The sequence below is a fragment of the Bactrocera oleae genome, chromosome 5, assembly GCF_042242935.1.
Source record: "Bactrocera oleae isolate idBacOlea1 chromosome 5, idBacOlea1, whole genome shotgun sequence".
Lineage (NCBI taxonomy): Eukaryota > Metazoa > Arthropoda > Insecta > Diptera > Tephritidae > Bactrocera > Bactrocera oleae.
This window is the reverse complement of record NC_091539.1, coordinates 36,434,784-36,446,245: the sequence shown is the minus strand read 5'-3', so window position 1 is coordinate 36,446,245 and position 11,462 is coordinate 36,434,784.

The following is an 11,462-nucleotide window of genomic DNA, read 5'->3' as shown; positions in this document are numbered from 1 at the left end:
GTGTTCCGTTGCATTGAAACCATTTGCTAGCCGTTGTGCTGGTTGTTGGTTTGTGGCGCGAATGATTGTGTTGCCACTTACAAATACAACTGAATATTATTCATGCCAAATTTCGTAAAGATATCTCGTCAAATGAAAAACCACTCCATACAAGCTCTCGATTTCGTTCGCAGAATAACTTTAGCTTTCTTACTTCCATGAGACAACTAGTCGTTTAAACGGTATTCAAGAGCCGAAGACCTCACCTGTTAAAGACTTTGAGTTCATAATAAATATATATAGTATATTAAAATAGTTTCCCAGTTTGGGAAGGTCCGTGAAATAAATTACGGAAAGTATATTTTTGTAGACGATTACTGTTGACATTTCAGTCGATTTGAATTTATTAGAACGGTTTAACCGCGTATGTCAGAGGTGCTGACTGGAAAATGGGTAGAACCACTGGTTCACACCAGATACCAAAGAGAGGTCGCAACAGTGGAGTTTATCGACGAGCCTGTTCCTTAGCATGTGAAGAAAGTGAACGGAGGCCTGCTTTAAGGGTTTTCGGATCACTTATTAGGCCCGGTAGGTTAAGGGTATCGTGCTAGAAAGAGACTATGGCACTATGAGAGGGCACAATAGACCGTAGGTCGCGGTGCATACCTCAAAATTAATCAATCAAATGGCTGAAAAAAACCGATTTTTCTAATGTTTTCGTTTTTTGTTAGTAAGTTAAATAATTATCGGAACACCATCACATTTCTCAGAGAAGCGAAATTTTTCTCAAACAATTTTTCAGCATTTCGAAAGTTTATAGAAGTTTTGTATTCTACACGCTAATTATTTGCAATGTATTTGTAACCAAAGCGTAAACGTAGAGAAAAAGGACCGGTTCTTCTTTTTAACTGAGCATAATTTGTTGTAAACCAAAATGACCCACTGTTACATTCGCCTGATCATTTTACAAGCGGTTTCACTACAAGTCCATGCACATACACACATACACACTTTATACATATATATGTATGTATCCACCAGCATATCCACCGGAGTAATGCATTCAAAACTGTTCTGTCCACCAAGCAACAGCAACAGTCAAAAGCGAGTAACCTCGGATGTGCGTTTAACCGCATGAAAGGATGTTGCGCCACCTCAATTGAGAAGCATGGCGTAAAGTCGCGCAACGTGCAATACGTCAATGAATACGTGTTTCAACAGGAAAAAAGGTAATTTCGTAGTTGTTTGAATAGCACGCGAGCGTGTACATATCTACATGTATGTTGCGTTGTGTATGAAATTGTTTAAGCCTTTCGGCGCAGGCGTTGTGGCAGCAAATATTCACACTTCAGCGCTGTACGCTTGCCACAAATGCACAGTTTTTCCATTGTTGTTGCTACTTGTGCCGTTGCTGGTGACGCTGTTGGCGTTGTTGGTGCGCTTCGTGGGCAAAGTAAAGCTGCAATTTATTGCAATTAATTACAAACCATCGACCACAATCGCCGTTACCACCCGACGTTGCAACACCTACACACTCATACAAGTTTACATATCTATATTAGTATGTACATGAGTGTGTGTCTCTCCCATGAAGCCACAGGCCGCCTTGAAACTGCCGGCCACCTCGTTTTAAATGCTGACTGCCGGCTATGCGGCCATATTCAAACGAGTATGAAAAAGTTTATTCATTTTCACACAAACACACACAGCCACTCGCGCGAACATTTGCGCAGGCATATTAGTGTGTAGTTAGCTTCATGCATCAGTGCGCTGCAAATAAGCCTATTGGCATAGTCGCGATGCTGAAATGAAGCGTTGCAAATTGGACAAATATAGGCATGCCTCGTTGCCAATGTTGCGCTTTAAAGATGAATATGCTTCAATTGACACTCGTGCGTGTCCATGTTCAAAGTTTTTGGAACTTATGAAATTTTAGGTGCTAAGGTAATTTTGTCCCTAAATTCGGTGCAAAATTGTATGTGGGCGTCCTAATTCGTGTTGTTGGCTTGAGGCTTGAGAAACTTTTCCTAACTTTATACTTGGAACGTTTTGATGTGTATTCAATTTTCAATCACAAGGCCCGAAACATTTTTCAGCAAGTTTTAATGTATATTAAATTTTCTTTTTAAACCAAAAACACAAAAACATAAAGGCCAGTGCAGAAGCCTGTAAAAATGGTAAAAAGTAAAAAAATCATAGTTGGTTGAAACACAATCCAAACGGAAGACAAGATAACAAAAAATTAAAGGTAACACAATTTATGGGTGATCTGAGGGTGGGAAGAGGAAGCTGAGCGGTGATTGAATTTTTAAGGGTTCAAAATGGGTTAGATCGATTTCTGGCAAAACTAAAAGTTCTATCGAAAAAATTATAAAACAAAAAGATGACCAGTTTTTATTTTTATATGTTTTAAATTTTACAAGAAATTATTTCTTTCGCGAAATTTGGCGTGAACTAACATTTTTATGTCCCAAATATACTTTAATTTGTATACTCTTGCAACAAGTTGCTAAATGGTAATATTGTTTTGTCAACCTAACGTTTGGTTGTATCACCTAAAACTAATCGAGATAGATATGGTTTTATATAAGTAATGATAAATGACCAGGATGACGAGACAAGTTTTAATCTGGAAGAGTGAGTAAAAATTGAGCTACATTGATGAAAATTAGCACATATGTTCATTGGCACCCAAGAAGGTAGGGTTGGTGTTGCAGATGGGCAGAAACAGACCATGGCTACGCCCACAAAACGCCATTAATCGAAAACATATAAACTTCCATAATTAAACTCCGTAGAAAGATACGACACTGTTACTTGCACTAAGGAGGGGGCATTTACGGTTGAAAAATTTTTTGAAAAGAAAAAGCACATATTATATCTAGTTTTGTTAAAAATTACTAAAAGTGCGATAAATCTATAAATAAATGCGCCAAAGACATAAAAGTTTACACCCGAGATAGCACAAAAGAGCGTTATAGCGCAAAATTAGACAAAACCACCACTCTTTCCATAGAACACAATTTTAAATTCCATCTGATCCTTTCATTTTCCAGTCCCAATTGTCCAAACTATTCAAACCCTCAGAAAGCAAATATGTTAAATTTTCAAAAATGGCTTGAACCGGGTCAATACTTCCCTTAGCCCCCTATGAATAATGCAAATATTTTCGAACTTCCAGTTTACTTTATAGCGCAAATATCGGTCAATACATATATGAGTTATCTTAATGAAATTGAGAGAGCGTGTTTTTCTAATAACTGTGAATATTTGTGTCTAAATTGGATAAAATCGGGTGAAAATTTGCTTATACTAATATCAGAATTTTCGAATATCCGGCTGACTTTACTTCATATATATTGGTGATGGTACCTTAACGAAACTTAAGGAGCATTTTGTTATGTTTACCCAAACTTCCATATACTAAATATAATGATTTTTGTTATTATAACATACCTTGTGCCGAATTTATCCATCAGTGTATGAGTTATATATTGTATTTATAAAATTGCTTGAAAATATGTTCTCAATGTTTTGTCCCCAATATACCCTATATAGTGATTTCTGACTTCCCACCTGTCTTTAAAACCATGAAGATTGGTAAAAATGTCTGATATTTTACTGAAACTAAGTGCTGATGTAGTTTAGTGCTAAATATATATGAGTTTGTTAAGACCTTGGTCCAAACCTCATATCCTTAATGTAATTAATTCCGAACTTCTTGTTGACGTTTTTCACATCATCTGAATATATTATATTAATATGTCTTATTTGAGGATGATTTTAGCATAATTTTCTCTAACGGAAAGTAAAATATATTTATAAAACTAATTTAGTCTATGACCTATAAAATATATATGTTAATAAGATACAAATTTGATTGTAATCCATTCTCGATTTCGTCAAATAACGACGAAACATTTTTTTAATAAAATTTTGCCAACACCTGAAAGCATTTCGCCATCTCTGCTCCTTAGAAGTTGAAAGAGTAAAGTAAAAAAGTAACTTATCCCTTCTTTACTTATTTTGATTTATAATAATTGTTAGTATTCATTACTATAATATGTTTTCTTAAATAATGCAAAAAAGTCCACACTCAACAATTCAAATCTGTTTCTTTACATCGCTAATGCGGAATAATTGGTAGATATAATAAAAACGTTTCATATTGTCCTTCTATGCATTTTATGACTAAACTTACGATTTTTGAATTTTTAGGTTATGCGAAAAAGGCGTTGATACAAAAGTCGCAGATTTTTTCATTATATAAACTTTGCCATATAAATTTTTCCATAGCACTTGTAGTTTTGTTGAAAAGCGAGATAATCCGTTTTTAACCGGTTGAAATATTAACTGTATTGCAATTCACACTAAGTCAAATGTCAAATTATTGACATTGATAGCTTATTGTTAGTTTTGTCCTTTTAATCTGTGGGTGTTGTGAACTGATTTTTTTAAATTTAATTGGACATAATGAAGACTCAGTTAAAGGGAAGTGTCAAACGAAAACGGGGCTCGAATTTGAAAATCAATGTGTCTTCTTTCCGCACACCACAAATATTTCATCAATGAAGTACAGCAGCGGAAAAAGTATTGCTTTGCATATACACAAAACATACATGTACTCCAATGGTTTCAGACGGATTTTGAGGATGTACTTTTTGGTGGCTGATCTCGTAACCTAAAAATAAAAAATCTCTACTGGCAGATATTGTTCGTACAATGACCTACGCTCGAAAAAATATCAAAAAATGACAAAATGGCGGCTTTTTAAAAAAAATTAATTGTACCCAAATCTTTGGTTGTTTTTGGTCGATGTAGGCCATTGCATTAATTGTTAATTAATCATTTGTCTGTGAGTAATACCTCAAGTAAATTTTAAAAATGTGGTGGTTTAGAGAAAAACGCGTTTAATAAAAACTGATGAAGCTTATTAAACTAACCGGTTACACTAGAATGCTGTAACTCAAAAACTGTTTAAGATATCGATTTAAGATTTTTTAGTTTGTTATTTTTAAAGGTATAACTTACCGAAATATCAAAAAAAAAAATTATTTTATTTCGCACTATGTGAATTAAATTAGTAGAAATAGTGGGTTTTGAAGATACTCTTTTCATAAGAAGTACAGTGCAAAGAAGAGAAAGTTCAACATATTTCCCAGATAAATTCGTATCTGCCAACAGCTGGTTATAGTTGTCAGATCAGCTGGCCAAGCAAACACATGTTTCTGACATGTCCATTTAAATCAATTGTCTTTGATGATAAATGCCCTATTACTAGACAGTTGAACACTAATATTCGGAATTTGGAATATATTCTCGGGTTTGATTTGAACAAAATTTCCAAAGCTCTAAAGCAGCACCTTCTATTCGAATTTACTGCCAAATACTCAGTATATTAGTGGTCACTATGTGGACAAATTAATGATTCTCCTTTGGTTCTTTTGGTGTACCACATTTCCGCAGGGGTTGTTTGAGTAGACATTTAGTAATGTGGCATATTAAGGTAAAAGCAGGCTACATACATACAATGCATATACATATATAGGAGTGTAAAATGAGTTTAATTTTTATACCCTGTACAGGGTATATTAAGTTTGCTACGAAGTTTGTAACGCCAAGGAAGAAACGTCGGAGACCCTCTAAAATATATATACAAACTATTCGCTCTGTTTTAAAGCTATCGATCTGAAATTTTGCACCTGTACTTTTCTGCTGCTCATTTGTCTTAACGGCTGATATTGTACTACTATAGTATATAGTTGCCATACAAACTGAACGATGGGAGTTAAGTACTTGTATGGGAAACTCTTTCATTTGACGAGGTATCTTCACAAAATTTGGCATGGACTATTATTTAAGGCAATAATCCAAACTCCGAAGAAATTGTATAGATCGGATGACTATAGTATATATCTACCATATTAACTGAACTTTCGGAGTAAAGTACTTGTATGGAAAACTTTTTCATTTGACGAGGTATTTGGGCACGAGTTATTGTTTGAGGCAGCAATGTATTCTCCGCAGAAATTGTTCAGATCAGATCACTATAGCACAAAACTTCCATACAAATTGAACGATCGGAATCAAGTTATTTTAAAAAGCGTTTGTATTTGTGAAGGGTATTATAGCTTCGGTGCAACCGAAGTTAACGTTTTTTCTTGTTTACTGACAAATTTGTTTATAATGATTTACATATGTATTAGAATTGCTCGAACAACTTTGTCTCTGTTCAGGCATGAAAATGGCCGCAATTGAACTATAAAAATATCTGTTTGCCAAATATATTATTTTCGTAGCAGCCCTAACAATAAATGAATTAAACATCAATGAAGTTATCGGAATGAAACTTTACACAAACAGAGTCTTCGTGGTATATCACTTTGGTTGAAATCAGACCCTGCCCTGTCAAGCATCTACATATATATCCAAGTCCTCATATTGGTGCAGTGCCTTAGATGGAGTTTTTAAGACATCTTAATGGAGATAGTGCATCTTTTCATGATAATAATATGTTCTGATACCAAAACTGAATTCGGGTCAATGTAGATCATTGCCCACATATAGCTAATGTAAGGCTTTTCAAACTTCCGGTTGCCTTTTGACCATATATGTTTGTCAGTCAATGTGTTAGATAGCTTAACACAGTTAGGTGGACGTCGAACCATATATATATACTTATAAGTATTATACTTTTACGCCGAAGATATGTGAAATTGGTTGAGGAATTACCTCAACCCTTATATGCATACATACTATGCCTGGAATGCTTTTTGTTTTTCTAGTTCATAAGTAACCAAACATGATTCAGTTGTAACATTTTTTAATACTGAATTTTTCCAATACCTGAGAGTATTTCCCCTCTCAATAATGACAAATACGAGAGTATAAAATTTGGAGTTATACCCGAACTTAACCATTCCTTACTTGTTGAAATTGAATTTGTTGATAAGGATATTCCCAGGAACGCTCGCCACAACAATTGACAACCGCACTCAAAACTGTAATTACGTCGAAATTCAAATTATGTGTCATACCTATATACTAACCATTCTGCGAAGATGCTACGCGAAAGTGACAGCCGGCAAATGCGAAAGACAGATTGTGATGTCAAGTGTCGCGAAATTGGTCAGTTATGCTGCTTGACTTGTCATTTGAAAGGAAAGTGCGTGTAAATGAGCGCAATGAGAGCATGAGATATGCATTGAATTGATGCTGAGCGACGGTACACAGGACGCTTCGATCGCTCGTAATGCATGGTTAAGTGTCGACGCTGTAAGCGTGTGTGTAAAGAAAAATACCTGTGCGCGACATTTCGTACTAAATTGTGGAAGTGCATTGTTTTAGGTCATATCAAGGAGTGTATATGAAAATAAAGCAATGCATTTTTGTGAAAAATATTATGCAGGTAAACCAAAGATAATTAAGACATTGATTTTCCATAGTACTCGCAGTTTTGCCGTAAATCCGAAAATCAACATAACCCATTTTTAACCCTTACAATTTCAAACACCGCCCTCTCTTCCTCTTCCCGAGCTACTATGAGTTTGTTTGTTTTTTAAAATTTTCTACCTTAGTCAAGGGAGGTGTACATCTATTCTTGGATTTCATCCACACAGAAGCTATAACTGCAGCAGTGGAGAACCTATTTTTGAACGCCGTCGAAGATCGTGCTTCAAATAAACTTTTAAAATTTTAAAATAGTTAATACAGTAGTTTTTCTTTTTCATTCCCAAATATCGACTTTTTTGGCTGTCACAGTACTGTCGTTTTGAACGGCTATCACCGCCATGGCATATATATATAATAGTGAACTTCGCTTTGACAGCTTTAGCTGCAAGCGTCCGTCAACGTGTTAAATGGAAGTTGAGAGATTTAGTTATAGTGTTTCAGGTTAGGTGAGACTGTTTTGAATTAGTTCTCAAAAAACAAAAAAACAAAAAAAATTAAATCAGTTTTAATGGAAAATCTGCAGCGTGCTTGGTTTTCGGTAGCTAGTTTGGTTTTGCTGAGGATTTAGTATTTATTTTGAAAATATTTTGTGGAACACGACTTTGACATCAGAGCATAGAACGCGCTGTGCAATTAGTGCGACTTAAGTGCAATTTATTTATAGTATATTTCGTGTGATTGTGTGCCAAAAATCAAAAAATTAAAAATGAAATGCCATTTACAGTGAAACTGCAAATTAATTGCTCGTATTTAGAAAGGGCATCGCAAGTAATTGCCGTTAAGCTGACAAGCACAAAAATCAGCTTTTAAAAGCTGCAAAGTCACACGAAAAGCTGCAACTGTAAAATGCTCAAAAACAACAAAATATTATAAAATAAAAATAGACGAAACGTTGCAATAAATGTTCGGGAAATAAAAGCAACAGAGCAGTTTGCTGTGTAAGTAGCACGTTCGCATAAATAGCTGTGCCGACAAAGCTCTTAGGCAACATGACGTATGAGTAATAAAGTTACCGTAAACATGAAAAGCTAATTCTACAAAGTAGTAAGCCCACTGCATGTACTTCACTTAAGATAGTAGCAGTTACTAGCGGCCACTCGCGCTTAGGGGAAATGATAACACTTGGACAGTTTTATGTACTCACCAACATATGTACGAGTATTTTTAGTAAACCAACTCAAATCTTTTTTCAGCAGTAATAGGCTTTCGTTGTTTGTGACGCATAAAATAACGACTTTAGTATATAATAAACATATACCTAAAATATTTTTAAGCTTATATAAATGCAGTTTAAGCTTCCTACTTCTAAGGTGTAAGTTTAGTAAACATTTTATATGAAAGGAAAATATAAAAAAATTAGAAACTTTTACAATTTTTTTTACTGAAAATTCTGTAAGAACTGAAAAACGAAAAATAAATGGAATACAAATTAACACTTTATCTCTGCAGATTAGAAAGTAAAGTAAAACAGTTAGTATTGCAGATGTACAATGGTATCTTACAAGTCACTAAAGCTATATCAACTAAACTTGCTGAGGACCAATCCCTTCAGCACGTCCTCTGATAATGTGAAAAAGGTTGAAGTAGAATGATAACCACGCCTACTCTCCATATGAAGTTTATGCTGAAAACCACTTAAATTCCGATATCTTACTAAATAAGCTTGAAGGCTCGAGAGGAGCCGGTGTCAAATTGGACAATGGGTGTGGCATCGCTTGCCTTTAGGAGAAATCCCATAATCCAGGAACTGCTTGTCCAATTCTAATAAAATTTGATCCCATGTCACATTACGAAAATGGGCGAAAACGGACTACAACCACGCAGACTTCCCACAAATCACAGTTTTTAACTTCATATGATTCATTTACATTGTACAAGTATAATTCAGACACCAATTAAGTTATTGAAAGAAAAATTTTCAAAATTAGCGGTTTTGAGGTATGTTGTCTCTTGTCGAAACCGCACCATTAATTTTCAAGCCCCAAGATGTAAACCAAGTTGGTCAAGCTAAAATTTTGCACAAACATCAGTCAATCTTAGTGAAATTCAAAGAGCGGATTTTCCTGAAAACTATGCGTGCCTGTCAAAAATGATTTTAATGGAACCAATATTTTTCTTATCCCCCATATACCATATATAATGATTTATGAACTTCAGGTCGACTTTGGATAGTAAATCTCGGTTAATACGTGAGTTATCTCAATAAAATTGAATGAGCGTGTATTTATTATTACAGTGTATATTTGTGCCTAAAATGGATAAAGTAAGAAAATCGTTTTTTAAACATCCGGTTGACTTTACACCTTATACAGGTTGGTTGAAAAGTTTATGCGCTCGAAATGAAAAAATACTGCTTCTGGTACGAAATATATTTCTTATTCAAAATAATCACCCTTAACTATAATACACTTATTCCAATGATTCTCCAATAGTTTTATGCCATCCCTATAATGACTTTGCAGAAGCTCTGCAAAATACCTATCTATGGTATATACGGTGGGTGCTCAAGTAATTCGTACATTAATCTGAATTTTGAATTTTGTCACTTTTAAAACACCTTTGTGAGCAGGTGAATTGTCTTGATAAAAAATGATTTTTTGTAGTGCAAACCATTTATTTTCTCATGAATTTTTTCATCCTGCTGATCCAGAAGGCTGCAATAATACTCAGAGTTGGTTGTTTTACCATTGTGCAGATAATCAATCAACCTACTTTGCATCCCAAAAACCTGATGCCATACCCTTCTTTGGTAATCGTTGTGACTTCACCTACTTTGGAGCTGAACAACCAGTCTCATTCCACTGTAAACGTTCATGCTTCAATTTATGATCCAAATCTCATCCATAGTTATAAAACGACGCAAGAAATCGGTTCAATTCTGCCTAAAACGCTCCAAATTATGCCGAAAAATTTGTTTTCGTTCCAGCTTTTGCTGAATTGTTAACGTGTGCGGCACTAACTTTCCAAACAGCTTTTTCATATGTAATTTTCCATGTGAAATATAAGGTACTAATTCGTTTGAGATGCCTATAATATTAGCAATTTCACGCTTAGTCAAACATGAGTCTTCACTAACAATATTATAAATTTGCTCAATTTGCATAATAGTGGATATAATGTAATTTAATGCCGAAAATGTGAGAAATCTGTCTACCACTTACTCCAGAATCCATATAATACGAATGATGATTTTATTCGTAAAATTTCGTAGAAGGTCCAGACCTTCTCGTAGTCCCAATACACCCTATGTAGGATTTCCGACTTTCCACGTGATCTGACCTGTGGGTCAAAATGTATAATATTTTAATGAAATGAAATGTTATTATTATGTAATATATGTTAATATATACTATATACTACAAAATACTATCAGGTTTTATTGTAGTGTAAATTGATATACTAAAGCGTACTCTCTAAATTAAATAGATATATTTTTTAATAATATTTTTTTTCACTCTAAGTAAAATATGTAAAAAAATATGTCTTAAAAAGTGATTTTAGTAATTAACCAGCGCTTGTAATGATGATAGTAATAATATTGCTTATAATGTCAGCATCAAAACGGTTTTCAATTTTTAAAACAATTGCTATTACTATTTATAAATATGGGCTCATCAAAGGGTTAATATGTTAATTTGCCTATATGCATATATTTTTTATGAAAATTCGCACACATACTTACCCACACCTAAGAGCCAAGAAACAAAAGCTCATATTTAACCACACTCATGTGTTTATAAAACGCGGTGGGCGAATTCTGCAGTCTACTCATTATGTTGCGGTTTGTGGCCTGCGGCTTCATGGTTCATTTCGCCATCAAATAAATTATTTAATTTCAGCGCTCACTTATTTACGCACTAAATCATTAATTCATAGATATATTTATTGCTTGAAGTGTATATGTTTGTAGCTGCATATGTTTGTTTGTGTAAGTTTGTCTGTTTAAGTTATTGATTTATAATCGCAGCAACTATTTTTTTGTTTTAAAAATATGGATGTAATATTATATGAAAGTGCTCATATGTACATAT